This window comes from Filicampus tigris, chromosome 4, assembly GCF_054856515.1.
Source record: "Filicampus tigris isolate MCC_2025a chromosome 4, RoL_Ftig_1.0, whole genome shotgun sequence".
Lineage (NCBI taxonomy): Eukaryota > Metazoa > Chordata > Actinopteri > Syngnathiformes > Syngnathidae > Filicampus > Filicampus tigris.
Window position 1 is genome coordinate 14,475,399 of NC_141220.1, and position 14,550 is coordinate 14,489,948.

Consider the following 14,550-nt stretch of genomic DNA (forward strand, 5'->3'; position numbering starts at 1 on the left):
TTGGGTCAAATTGACCCACGTTGTGGATCGGTTCATTTTTGACTCCAAATTGAGTTACTTTTAACCCAACTGATTTTAGAGTGGACGTTAGCTACGCTGTTTTGTATTCATCTCAATTGCAACACACTATAAGTGCAATAAAAACACTCAAAGCCATTTTTCCTCGTCAAGCAGGGATCTCTCAAATTTTAGATCAAAAAGAAGTGTTTTGTGTATCATGCCATTCTTTTATACTTAAAGACGTGACATAAAGGACCATAAAATCAACTGTGCAGTTCTGTCGGATGGAAAATGGCTCAGCGTCAACTGCGGCTGACAAATCAGGGGGTTGTTGGCAACAGTGTTTGCGCACTGAGCGTCATAACGAGCCCATTCAATAAGGGTGAAATTGCAAAACAGGATAAGGTTGATCCTATTTGGGTGCACGGATGAGTGGCGAGTGTGCGCCCGAGTGAGGGCAGGAAATTTGTCGCCGTTGCTTCCGAAACCAGAGTGCGAGGATGTGATTTTGTAATGTGAGGAAAATATTTAATAATGCCCTTGTGGAGGTATGCTCACTAATTGAAATGATATGCACGATTAATAGGTGGAGCGAAGCTATTGGCGTATATGAGAAGGGGGTTCACGTCTAGCCTCCTTCGCCTCGTCTCAACGTCCAGCTGGAGAAGAGCCACAACCACACTGGGATCCGCACGGAAACTTTTCCTGGACGACACAGGCGTAGGAAAAATATGTACATATGATCTCTGTGTTTGGGTACTTTGTGGGGACGAGTGGGGGGCAGCTGGAAGGCAGCTTGGCGGGTCATTCCTTCGGTTTTGGAGCTCGTGCCCCAGTAGTGATGTAACAAGGCCGCAATGGCGCTGCTAATGGCACACAGATGCACTGCAAGGGGCCCCTCTACATGAAAATTACAGGGTTTGTGGAAGAGAAATCAACCCCCCTGACTTGAGTCCAAAATTGAGGACGACCCCAGTCCCATTCTCAGAATCCAACACCACAAAGCCATTTCCAAACCAGAGCGCTTGGGAAGATGTTTTCTTTTCTACCGCTTCTGGAAATTCATTTAATGTCCCCCCCTTAAAAAAGGGGCTCAAACCAAGCCTTAATGAACTTTATTGATTGATTACTGTGTTAAAATACAAACACCCAATACATAAATTTCAATAGGAGACAATAGAATGAAGGGTTGATTTCATGACACCTTTCCATCAAGCGCTACATGATACGATGCTCGTTGTATCAGTCAAGCTGGATCTTGCTTGCATCCCCACCGAGCTACTTATATGCTGCTTTTTGTTGAAAGCAATAGTCACTGTCGCACTGACGTCACCTTCCCTCTAATTATCTCAACGCGCCAAGCCACAAGGCTGCATGAACGCACAATCCATCGAGTTCTGTCTGAGAGGGACAGGCAATGAAATTCCAGAACACCAATTTGCAGGGAAGGCAAAATTAAGACGGCTTTGGGATGAACGATTGACATTGTGACATGCTTCCATCAAGTTGGACAGCTTGATTCGCCATGTCGCAGTTTGGATCAGTAAACCAAAATGAGGACTGTGTGTTGGTGAAATGGTGCTTTGATGGTGCATACATTTGACCAGCAAATTTTATGTTTCCGACCTAACTGTCACTGTCCCAGATGCTTACCTTGCCGTGCATCTAATTATCTACATGCTCAAAGCTGCAAGGGCTGTGTGGATGGTGTATGAATGTCACACTTTGATGAGTTCTGTTTGAAAGGGATAAGTAAATCCACACTTTCACACAGAGCATCCGTTGATAGTTGCTGCTCAATAGCTACACTATAGGCCCCGTTTTCATGGCCAGCATATGCCCAGCACAAAGTGCAATCTAACTGTGCGCAAGGGTGAAGTTTCTTTCTTTTGGTATTTTAGTAGACAGCCGCAGGTAGAAATGGGCGTTTGCTCACTTGTGGGAGTGAAAACAGCCGACCTGACTGTGGCGAAACAAAGCGGTTCTACTCGTTTCCTTTAAATTCAGCACAGGAGAGGCGCGCGGTCTACATGAGTGAATGCAGGGGATTGGCGCATGCAAAGTACGTTCATAAGGAACTCCTTGTGGATGATGTAAAGTTGGGAACTGCAAGGCCTGCCATCCTGATTGTGCATCTGTGTGTGACACACCAGTTTTGCCGCTGTCAGGAGGATTTATACCACAATCCCTATAACAGCAGTTGTCGCTCGCGCAGACGCGGGAGTAGAAAGAAGCCTAAAAAGAAGCCTTTCACCGAGTAGGCTGAGATGATCGAGCACGTCACACGCATGAGGGACGATTAGTGGGCCGGACTAAAATCGACTTCCGCCCATGCTTAGTCCAGCCATTTTTTTTTCATTTGTCACCCCCCACCCCTCCGCCCCAAAAATGGGCATCCGGCCGGGCCGGAGGGTCCGACCGGCCCTGCCCAGGGACGGACTGCCCAGCTCTGCCATTTACCAACTGGGACATATAGTGTAAATCCAGGGTTATTTTTTCCACCATGATTCCTCAATAGTTGCGACTCCATTGCCCCATAGTTCTTACGTGTCGCTCAATAGTGAAGTAGCTTTGAGCTCAATACTTGGAAGCGCATCGCTTCTAACTTCTGGTTTTGACACAAATCCGAATTGGAGCACAGTGTAACTCCAGCGATAGTCATTCTTCTATAATTCTTTGATAGTTACTTAGTTCGATAGTTCGTACACGTTGCTCAAAATTCGAATTTTGGCAAAAAATTGGAATTTGGTAGTATATCCAGGATTGTAATTCTTCTGATAAAGTCGAGGTAGTTGCCAGTACAGTACTCGCCAGTCAAATTTAACAGGAAATTAGGTAAAACATGAGTGGCTGTTTAAGTTGGCATTCACGCTAATATTTATAGACTCTACAGTAGGTGTGAGTATGTGGCCATGCAATTGTTCAGTCACTACGTAAACTAATGCAAACCAGCTGACTGCCGTTTACACTTGAACTTTCCTTGGCCGTTTTAAAAAGCCCCCCAGCCCTGTTTTTTCCACATGGGTGTCACTTCCAAGCGTGAAAGCAGACACCGGTGGGACAAGTCAAGGCGGTACAGGTCCAGAAACAACAAAGCGTCCGACCCGACGTCCTCTCACCTTCCCCACAATCCCCCACTCGTCTGCGTGCGATGCTTCCCCAGGAAGGTAAACAAGCTTTTCGCTTGGTCCGAAATGGGATTTCATTCTGCTGCTATAGCACTTTTTCTCCATCTTTTGCAGCCCCTCCCTTGCGTACTTCTCCTCCCCTTTGCCCACACATCTGGAAGCCAGCTCCTCATTTATTTGTTTTTTCCCTTCTTTCTCCAGAGTCTTACTTTAAAAAAAAAAAAAAAAAAAAGTTCCTTACCTTGTCGTGCAATTATATCTCAGTATGCAATTATACGGAGACTTTCTCCCGCCCCTTCAATATGCAGCAGTAGCGGTGCTCACATGGTAGTAGACAGAAATAGAATAGCTTCATGTCTGTTTGGACCGCGGCCCGGCACAAACTATGCTCCGCTGCTTGACTGACAGTAGGATGTGGGCTTTCTCCAGTCAGGCCAGTCTGTGCAGTGCTTTACTTCGGCAGGGCTACATAACGCTGCTCCGGGACGGGAAAAACTAAAGAAGACACAAGAAGAACCAAGTGGTGTCGCAATGAATCCCGGCGGGAACACTTAACGCTTTTAGAGCACGGAGCGGGGGTGAGTTCAATGAAGTTCACTCTCAAGCATGTCTGGAAGTGGTGACTTCTGCAGATTGTAAACATAATACGGATGTTAGCTCATGAGGCTTGTTTCTGTCTGGAATTTTGAGGGAATATAAGACTTTTAGAACTTTTAAAAGACATTTTTATCTAATTTTACACTCAACTCAAAGGTCATTAATGTTAAAACTGTTGTTTTTACCTTTTACCAACAACTTGTTTTTACACTTATACGTCTAAGCATGCTACGTTTATGGTTTTTTGTACTTAAAACATTGCCTGTGAGTTGCATTTGTTTTTTTCCCCCCAAGAAATTCTAGAAATATTAAAAACAACAACAACAACAACAATTAAAGGAGATACATTATGCACGGTAACCTAATGCAGTGTTTCTCAAACGTTGTTGAGCCAAGATACGGAATTTACACCACAAAAATGGTGCACCACCAAACAAAAATGTCACCAAAAAGTATCTATTTTGAAATAAAATAATGATGATCTTGTGTCACTCACAAATGTACTGAACTCTGCGTGGAATCTGACACTGTTTATTTAAATACAAACCTAAAAACTTACAGAAGATAGACATCTAAGATAATAATTTTCTAACCAATTAAGTAAAATTGGATAGTCAAGTCAAGTCAAATTTATTTATATAGCCCTTAATAACAAGAAAGCCTCAACGGGCTTCACATGTCCACAGTTGACAAACAACATCCCCTGATCTTAAAGTGACACTTGGGTGAGCTTAACATTGGCACTTATATAATAGGTTTGCATGTAAAAATGACATCAGTACTAAAGTGCCCGCCCCAAAAGACTCTGGTGATTTAAGGTCTTTTTTTTGTGATTAGATTTACGACAAATTGCCACGCCCCCTTTTGGGGCGTGGCTTATGTTACGTTTTCTGTCTCAGCGGTCTACGCCACGGGAGGGAGCCAAGGGTGGTAATATTGATCGCTTTGTCAGTTCTGTTGTCGAAAACAGCGACCGACCGCCACCAAAATGCAAATGCACATCAATATTCTCGTCCACTTCAACCTGTGGTAGTATAAATGTGTTCTGCACAATAGTTTGGATTTATTGACATAAAACGTGATCTCATCATGATCACCTCCACAAAATCATTAATACCGTGGCGATTGCTCCTCCACTTTCACAAGCTGAAGTGGACAAGAGCATGAATGCGCACACAAACCCCGACTGCTTATATTTCGGACATTTAGCGACGGTAAACTCGTATCAACTCTTGGGAGGCAGACAGCGACTGGCAGTGGGCAAGCAATCAAGCAAACATGGATGTTTATTTCCCCACCCCCATTCTCTCCACGGCTAACAGTAGAATAACGGTACAGCTATTAGAAACAACTAGCTTCAGGCCGTTAAAACAAAAGGTGTTAGCACAACAACATTAGCTCCTTATTGTCCGCGCAGCGTGTGGAGGTGATCATGAGCCTGCGTGTTCATGTTGCGGGGTTGCCTCCCAAGCAGTCGCGTGCGTTGTCCGGCGCCGCTTGCAACCGCGATAGAGAAGCGGCGTCAGAGGTAAGACCTCGTTGAACACCAGGAGTGTCTTGAACATGCACATCCGACTCCACAACCGAATGTGGTCGCATTGGAACGTACCATTTCTGCTGTTTCGCTCCATTGGACGGCGTGTTGTCGGTCAAAAAACTCGGGGCATTCCTCATCCAAATAAATGTCCACTCATTCCCACTTCAGTCTCTGTAAATATCCTGACTGGCGTTAAATGCCTCGCCCGTCCTAACTGTGATCAGCGAAGTAGCAGTGTTTTTTTTCTTATTTCTTTTAGCAAAGAAGCAGTGTGCGCTCGTCCCAGCATAAATCTATGTAGCTCTGCTCACTTCCACATTTTCTCATTCGCATATAAATCCGCCACGTTAATCCTTTTGATATGTTGAAGTGGTCATTAGTAAGGATGTCCACATAAATTCTGGTGCCTATTGATCACCGTTTTTGGACTCTTTTCATTTTCCTGATCAAAAAATATATCAAATGAACTGGTAGTGAAAACACGGCCATCCCAGCCCCACCGCCCCTTTAACCCCCAAAAGGGCACGGAAAAACAAAAACAAAATCCCATCTGGGGAAAAAAATGAAAACCCTTGAGAAGGGACCACAGATGGGGGAATGCCCCTTCCAGGATCGTTAGGCTGCAAGGGATGGGCAAAATTTAACACATAATTTCCCCCCTCTCACGGGTGAAACTAAACAATTAAGTTCTTATCTGCCAATTTCTGAAAATGTGCCTGTGTGTGAGCCCTTGTGATTTGTGGCGACACAATTGTTTGATGTAGGAGGATATAGTGTATGGTTAATTTAGCCCTCTGTGGCTTCTGGCAAGAACTAATCATTTGCAGTGTGGATGCAAAGGAGTGAGTCTCGTGTCTCCGATAAGATCACATAAAGACACTAGATTTGTGGCTGGTCATTCTTTTTTTAAAACTAGTTGCTAGAGGGGTTGGAAAAGATGCTAAATAGAGCAACAAAGTCATGAGGTTGGCTGAGTAGCCCTGCCTTTGTTGCAACACCCTAGCAACACCCTTGGTTGTCATGGTAACAAAAGCTGCACTCAGCATTTGCTTGAGACAGAACCACCCCTCCAAAATCGGATCATTTTAAGTGCTGTGTGGCAAGTGGCTATTGAATATTCCATATTTTTTTCCTTCTTTATGTACTTTGACCCAAAAATATAAGAAAACGTTTGTCCAGGAGGTTTTAGTGTCATGAAAGTTGTTGCTTCTGTTAGTCCTTTTTTAGGATCATTACTGCTTTCATTTTAGTAGCATACCCTTTCCGTTGGCTTTATAGGGCTCAGGGACAATGCCAGTATTGAAGAACATTTGGAGAATAAGTGACTTTAATTTAGACCTTCAGTGAATGGTGTTCATTTGAATCAGAATTTTTGTGAAAGAAAAGACAATGAAAAAGACATTGATTTTCTGTGTAAACAAAGGAAAATTATTTGCTTCTGAATGATTTTGTACATTAGTTCCAACTTTTTGTGACCAAAGACTTTAGGATGGATGTGGACCGAGTCCAGCTTTTTGTGAACAAAGACAAACAAAAAGAAATTGTCAAATTGTCTGGCCCCTTCATGACATCACTCCGTCTGAAGTTAAGTGTGTATGTTTGCTATTTTCTTCCATCACAGCTGACACCAAAATGATAGCACAGCACACAAGACACGTTTCCAACCTCTAATAAGGCTGCTGAACAACACAGAAGAGGAGGGAGGGTGTGGCACCTTTTGGTTAACTAGGCTCCACTCTGCACAAACCCATCCATCCGCTGTGTCATCGCTCTCAGCCAATCACAGTGGACTATTCATTGGAGGCTCCTGAACTTTGATGGCGGGTGTGAATTGGTTGTGTAGTGTCGATGTTGCTGCTCTAAGTGAGGACCACTTTTATGCACTCAGTTTGTACCTGATTCAAGAGATCATGATTGTTATCACGTTTCTTCAGAGCTTGCTGATGAGCCTATCATTTAAATCAGGTGTGTTGCAGCAAGGAGAGCTGTAAAACAGGCAGGACACAAGCCCTTGAGGACCGAGTTTGGACACCCCTGCCATAGCGTAACGTACATACAGGGTGTGTCTATTGGCATCATCTTACATGCTCATTTGCATTTGAACTCTTGGCCAACCTAGATCAATAGGAAACAAACCTTGGCTTTGTGAGTCTGGCTCCTGCTTTTTAAACCTTACCCTTTGATCTCGACAGAGGTAGACAGACGACGTCTGCAGCCCCATAAGTGTCCAAACAGACACTCGGACGATTTATCACTTACTCATCACTATTGATGTGCCCCATTGGGATAACATGGCGATAATATCTAAGGCTGGATTTACACTGCGGTGCTCAAGTGAAACAATTTATTTTTTTTTTAATTTCCATGTGGCACAGAGAGGGAAAGAAAAAGCACATGGAATAAGTCCTTGTCCTAATGGGGATCAAAATCCAATACATGTCCAACAAACAAATGGGGTAAACCCTGTCAAGGCCATCTTGATGTCCTCAGAATACACCAACTGGTGAAATGTATACACCCAAGTCTACCCCAAAAAGGACAAATAAACACAGTGAATCTAAACAAAAAAGTAAATATCATTACCTTTTGAACCTTGGAGTATTTTAACAAAAGCATGCAACACGCGTTATTAGGGCACCTGAGAATTGTTTTAAATTGTAAAAAAACAAAAAACATTTCGTTTAATATTTGTATTATTTATACGTTATTTTTAAGTTCACATGCAATTTGGGTATATTAGCAACTGGGCTGTTGATGCCTTATCAGATAAGTGGCACTTCAAATGTACAAGGAAATATTACCTCATCAAAAAAACAGGCTACTGTATAAGCATTAATTCGGAATTAGGCACTTGGACCTGCAGTGTAAATACAGCCTAAATGTTGACAGTCTATAGCCTGACATGATTTAATGCAGCAGCACAAAATATAGATGTACGTGCACTTGGCACGTGCGTCACAAAGCGGTGCTTTCCCGTGGGCGACATCGTCCGTGGACTCAGCGCTGGACTCAATTACGAGAGTGCAGGTATAAATTTTTGCGTAGGTGGCTCCAATATGGCAGCTGGCGCAGCTCTCCAAGGCCGCCAAGCAAATCAATATCAGACCGCTTGAATTAGAACGCTGGCTCCGAGCTTCCCCATATCGTGACCTGTTTTTTCTTTCTGTTTTTTTTAGCTCTACATCTTAACCCAGCTTTCTTTCTTCTGTCCATATGTTAGCTGGACTCAAACCTACCGAGCTTGCGTTTATCGCTAGATAGAACAAAAGTACATCTCAAGACTACTTTTGATTTTGAGATGATTCATAATGAGTAAATGTCAAATTGACTGCGGTAAAAAACTCAATTTTTAGGCGGACTAACTTAACTCCGAACTGATTTGAAGTGACCAATGACTAGTATGTCTGTGTGTGTTTTTTAAATATAATTTTACTCAATGTAATATTTAATTGCATTATTACTATTTCATTATTATTTAGTATTATTCAATTAATTGTATTGATCATTATTTAGTTATAATATATGTTTTTATTATTTAATGTATCTAATTTATCTTTCTATGATTGGCTGGTAACCAGTTCAGGGTGTGCCTCGCCTGTGGCGCGAAGACAGCTGGGATGGGCTCCAGAATGCCCGTGAACCTCGTGAGGATAAGCGGTTCAAATAAGGGATTGGATGGATAATTGAACTTTTTAAATAGCTTCTTTGATAAGTTTAATGCAATTAATATTTAATACTGTGATTGGCTGGCAACCAATTCAGTGCGTCCCCAGCCTACTGCCCGAAGACAGCTGGGATAGGCTCCAGCACGCCCGCGACCCTTGTGAGGATAAGCGGCATAGATAATGGATGTATGGATAATATTTAATATTCTTCCATTTTCTTTAATATCACTTCATTTGATTCAATGTTATTTAATTTGCTTTAACATTATCTCATTTTCCATGTTCTCCCCGTGCCTGCGTGGGTTTTCTCCGGGTACTCCGGTTTCCTCCCACATTCCAAAAACATGCTTGGTAGGCTAATTGGACACTCTAAATTGCCCCTAGGTGTGATTGTGAGTGCGGATGTTTATTTGTCTCTGTGTGCCCTGCCATTGGCTGGCAACCAATTCAGAGTGTCCCTGGATGGATGGATAATATTTAATATTCTTCCATTTCCTTTAATATCACTTCATTTGATTCAATGTTATTTAATTTTCTTTAACATTATCTCATTTCCCATTTTCTATACCGCTAATCCTCACAAGGGTCGCTGCGAGTGCTGGAGCCTATCCCAGCTGTCTTCGGGCAGTAGGCGGGGGAAATTTTAAAAGTTTCCAAAATTGGAGGTACATGTCTTTCACAGGACAGCAATGAGTTATTATTGTTTCATTTGATTTAATATAGACATTTATTTAATGTAATTGTATTTTTTTTGTATTATCTAGTTTTAGCCAATATTATTTCATATATTGCAATATCTCATTTTCTCTTATTTAAATATAATTTCATGTTGTTTTCTTATTCATTCAATTGTAATCTTATATTGTATTTTTATGACTTAATTGTATCTTACATTATTTAATTGTCTGTTCAATTGACTATTATTTATTTATCATAATTGATTCATTGTAATGAATAATAATTTAGACAATATATTACACAATAGTGACAACGGGTTTTGTTTTTTGTTTTCCTCTTTAACACTGGTTATTTTTTTACTTGAATGACTGCACAGAACATAATAATCAGGGTGATTATTTTTTTTAAACAGCTTATATTAGTTTTTTTCTCAAATGAGTCATGACAGAGCATTTTGTAGACATAAGATAGTAAACAAAAAGGGCACTTTTTTTTTAAGTAGCATGCATGTGCAGCACGGACTCCTGTGCATTCTTTGTATTTACTCCTGTTGACCCCCATGTGGTTCCCATTTGACTCGTGCGTTTGCTGGAGATGCTGCCGGTAAACGCCCCAAATGAAACCACTTTGAAGTGGTACGTGTGTTGCTGGGCTTAGATCTGGCCCGATGGATCCTCCCGCCCATGCGTCCCTGTTTTAGCTGTCTCGCCGAAACGCTCCCACGAAGGGATCCGCCCACCAAGTTCACCCCCGCCGCCTAATCTCAAACAGCTGTGGAGTTGCCTCGTGAGCATTAAGCCGTGATGATGACATCACGATCAGGCCGAATTTAAGCATTTGCCATCCCTTCCGATCAATATCAGCAAAGGTCTGATTTTCAGATATCCATGGAGGGTCTGTTTAAAAAAAAAACATGTTTTTTTTGCCCTCATAGATCCACAAATAAACGGTAGGAGCCTCAAATCTGGCAAATGGACAGATTGTCGGTCCCAAAAAGATTGCTCTGTAGTTTGTGGTGTTTTAAGAGGGAATTTTCTTCCAAAATTTGTTAGGAAACAGTTGGGGCCAACAATTGTAAATATTAAGCGAGGTAAACACATAATTGGCCTGAGATTGTGCACCCCCCCCCGATCAAATTCAGCAATGGCCCAATTGTCAGACATCTCTAAAATATTCTCCTAAGCAATTAACCTGTTCATTAGTGTGTTAAGATTGTTTTTTTTTTCTCCATTAACTTCTCTCCCATGATAGTCAAGTCGACTAATCGATGCCGTTTGAATATGTTTTTAATCACCAACTCTCTGTACATGCCTCCAAACACAAGCACACTCAAGCGCTCTCCCCACAGTCCCCACCCCATGACTAGTTCATCCAATCACATTCAGACACTTGTTCATCCAAACACATCCAGAAACCTTCACTGCCTTGCAGACTGTCAGAACTTTGAAAACTTTATCAGCAATTCACGTAACACAACTGCAACCTTGCTACTCCCTACAGTGTATAATAATAAAAAATAAATTAACACAGGTGCAAAAGCTTTGCAATACAGATTGTCTGCAGTTCTGCAGTTGGATTATGGCGATAGTTTTATAAGATATTTTGGTACTGATCTGCCCATCCCTAATTGAAGGCAGTCAGGTTGGCCGTCCCTGCCAATGAGGTGTCCCTTATTCATTTTTCCGGGAGTTGGCAACCCTAGCGGTGGGTTTAAATCAGGAGGGATTTTTTTTTCGACACGATCTGCTCAGAAAACAGTCGGGGCTGACAATCGCATATGTGAAGCCCGTTCAATCTTCCATGTGCAGTGTGCTGTGTTGGTTATATGGAGTACACCACACTATAAGCTCAGAAGCAACACATGCCGATGTTTTTTTTCCTGGTGAAATTTGGGGCCTGTCGCATTTTAACGATCGGCATGTGTGCACACGGCTTTCGCTCACAGTACATCCATGAATCTGTGTGGCGTGGGTGTTGATGGATGTTCAGCCGACTATAAATGACACGTATGAAATGGCGCTTGTAGTTGCTGGGTCCTCCTGACATGTAACACTGTGGCTGATGCCATTTGTGAGGCACTCCATCTTGCTTGAAGTAGCTGTGCGACATAAATGCGAGTGAGGTCATTCGCGGCTTGATTGAGAGGTGAGAAGGATGAGGACGATGGAAAGTACTCCAATAGCCTGTTGGACACTTTTGTACCATTTTGGCCATCTCAGACAAAAGCTCAGGATGGCAGATAAAAGATGTTGGCGACCAAAAAATGGGACTGTGATTTAGGACGCAATGGTGTGCCAGAAACCATGTTCGGTCCTTACCTTGATTTTAAAACCATGGTTCGATTCTGCCCGATGACTTTGCTGCCTTAGCGGATTGCAAAAGAAATTGAATTGCAATGGTTTTGTTGTACAATGACTTCTCAGGTATGTGTGTTTGCTCATTGGCATAAGAATACATGACCACACATTCCCACCACACTTTCTGTTTTTCCTTCGACTGTTTTAGATTTAGGGCCGAGAAGTGTTTTTCAGTCAAATTATTACTATAAATTCGACTTTACTAAGTAGGAAGTTAGTGATAGTGATAGACTATGTTTCGATTAACAGATTTGGGTTATGTTTCCGCCTTAAAAACAGAACTCTGTTGGAAACCAAGCACCCCCTGTACTGCCAAAAGCATATATGTAGCCATGACGTCCACTCACATCCGTGATCTTTGCCAAAGAGAACAAACCACAGTCCATCTGGGAAAGTCTAATCATTAGAAGACTATCAAGGGATTTTAGAGTAAAATACAGCTACCCACTGCAGCCATTTAGGTTTGGGTGGAAGATTGTGGCTTCTTCAGAACAATAAAGGTCATAAAGAAGCACTCAAAGCATGCAAAAATGCTTCACAAGGGAAAAAGTTAAATGTGTGCTTTCATCATATGGAACTGCTGAACAGGCTTTACTCGCTCCACGTTCAACTTGGAGGCTCTAGACAGGTTGCTCCAGAGTTTACGACTCAAAAACCTCTGGCAAGGTTTTAAAGACAAACTTGGAGGAGCATTAATATTGTTTTTACATGACATATTTTATTGATGTTGCCTCTCACTGTGTGCACTGGAACAGCCAGTATTTTCCCAGCGCAGAAACAAAGATGAAAAAAACAAAACAGAGAAAGAAAAGAAAAACAAAAATCAGTTATTTAGTCGTAGTTTTGAACCCAATTTGAGCATCAGTACTAAAGACACAGGGAACAATATGTAAAAACGTAATGTTGAAAAGTGTATTGATAAAGACCATGGACCTTACCTTACTTTTACATGAACTTTATGGGCAGGTAGTCATTGAAAAATTATTACGGTTCATGATTAAAGTACTGACAATACCTTTCTAACAAGAAACTCGGGTGAAAACATCAAAAACCAACTCTGCCCTTTAAAGTTGGAAGATTGGTAGGATTGTGACAGTCTGATAGAGAGTTGCCAAGGACCATGTCATCTGACATTAGACCTCAAATTCTTACCATTTACCTAGGGTTCTAGCCTTTGAACATTAATTGTCTACAAGACTCCCCGCTCAAAATACAAAAAAAAACAGTAGATGTTTTGCTATCTTTGACAGAAAAGAAGATTGGTCTTCTTGTGGCTGACCGGTAGAGAGTTGACAAAGACCCTGTTGAAATTTAATCTCAAAGATACAACCAGTATTTCCAGGCAAAACATCCGAAACCAATTGATTATGGGTTAAATTAGGGAAAAAAAACAAGAACAATTGTGACTGGTACAGAGGTGACTGGGTACAAATCTGATGTCTAACCACAAATCCTCAAGTATCAATTATCTCTGCTTAACACATCTAAAACAAACAGATATCTTATTTGCTTTGGCAAAGCCATAATATATCCTTCTAAGTGTGAAGACTGATTGGCTTGTGAGTGACAGTTTGAGAGTTGACAAGAACCATGAACAAAATCTCATGTTTGACCTCAAATTATCACCATGTATCTAAGGATCTACACTTCGACCATAAACTCAACCAGTGTCTTGGATCAAAACATACAAAACCACGAGATGCAGTATCTTGCTTTAACAAAGTCCCTATCCTTGAGAGTCAAAAGAAGATTGTCTTTTTGTCAGTGGCTGGTTGTTAGTTCACAAAGATGATGTACAAATTTGACACCTGAGCACAGCTATCTTTGAAAGAAAGTCAATTGTGGCTGTTAGAGCGGTGACAATAACAAGATGTAACCGTCTTGGATTCAAACATTCAACATCAAAAGAAATCGAGGAAGGAGACAGTACCGATTAGATGTTTGACTTCAGCTACTGCTATCATCTCATGCCTGACGTGGTTGAAAATCAGCATGGCTCGTAGTTGAACGAGAATCTGCTAAAGTCGCAACAAAGCCTCTATTGTCCCCCCCAAAAATGAGGGAGGCTGGAAGGTATTTTGGTTGGCTGTGTCAAGTGTCAAATTGCTGTTTTTGCAAGTGCAACCACAAAGTTCTGGTTCTGGTAAAGAGGGTGGCTCAATCTTTAACAACTAGGCTAGCTTTCTTATGTTACATTTATCTCATATTTACAAGAATGCTCTGACTTTGGAGTGGCCGTCAATGCCTGAATCCAGGCAATAAAAAAAGCGTGAAACTGCTGCAAAGAAGCTTAGCTGGAGGTCTAAATGGCAACTGTGTGAGGTGTGTCTAATGCGCTGCTGCTGTTTTTAGATCATTGGTTGCTCAGCAAAAGCTGAGGTAATCTTTTTGGTTTTGACAAACATCCAGTCATTTCAACCCAAAATGCATCACATATATGTTTATATCTCCTCTAACCTCAGTGTTGAGGTTTCTCAACAGATGTTTCATCGGAGAAACACAGAGTCTACTCTTAGCGTTTTGCCACGTTTAACTCTTGTTTTCCACAGAATTGGGGAGGGTTGAATTGAACCAGATCAACTGTACAC

The 14,550-nt window shown here is 41.8% G+C and overlaps 1 protein-coding gene across 1 annotated transcript in view; it reads left to right on the plus strand.

Moving 5' to 3' along the window:
• The first annotated feature begins 3,604 nt into the window (after positions 1–3,604).
• Positions 3,605–14,550, plus strand: part of insc (INSC spindle orientation adaptor protein) — a 45,361-nt gene continuing 34,415 nt past the window's right edge. Inside the window, exon 1 of the mRNA XM_086028487.1 lies at positions 3,605–3,706. The gene's annotated coding sequence lies outside the window, so the exon portion shown is untranslated. The remainder of the gene's footprint in view (positions 3,707–14,550) is intronic.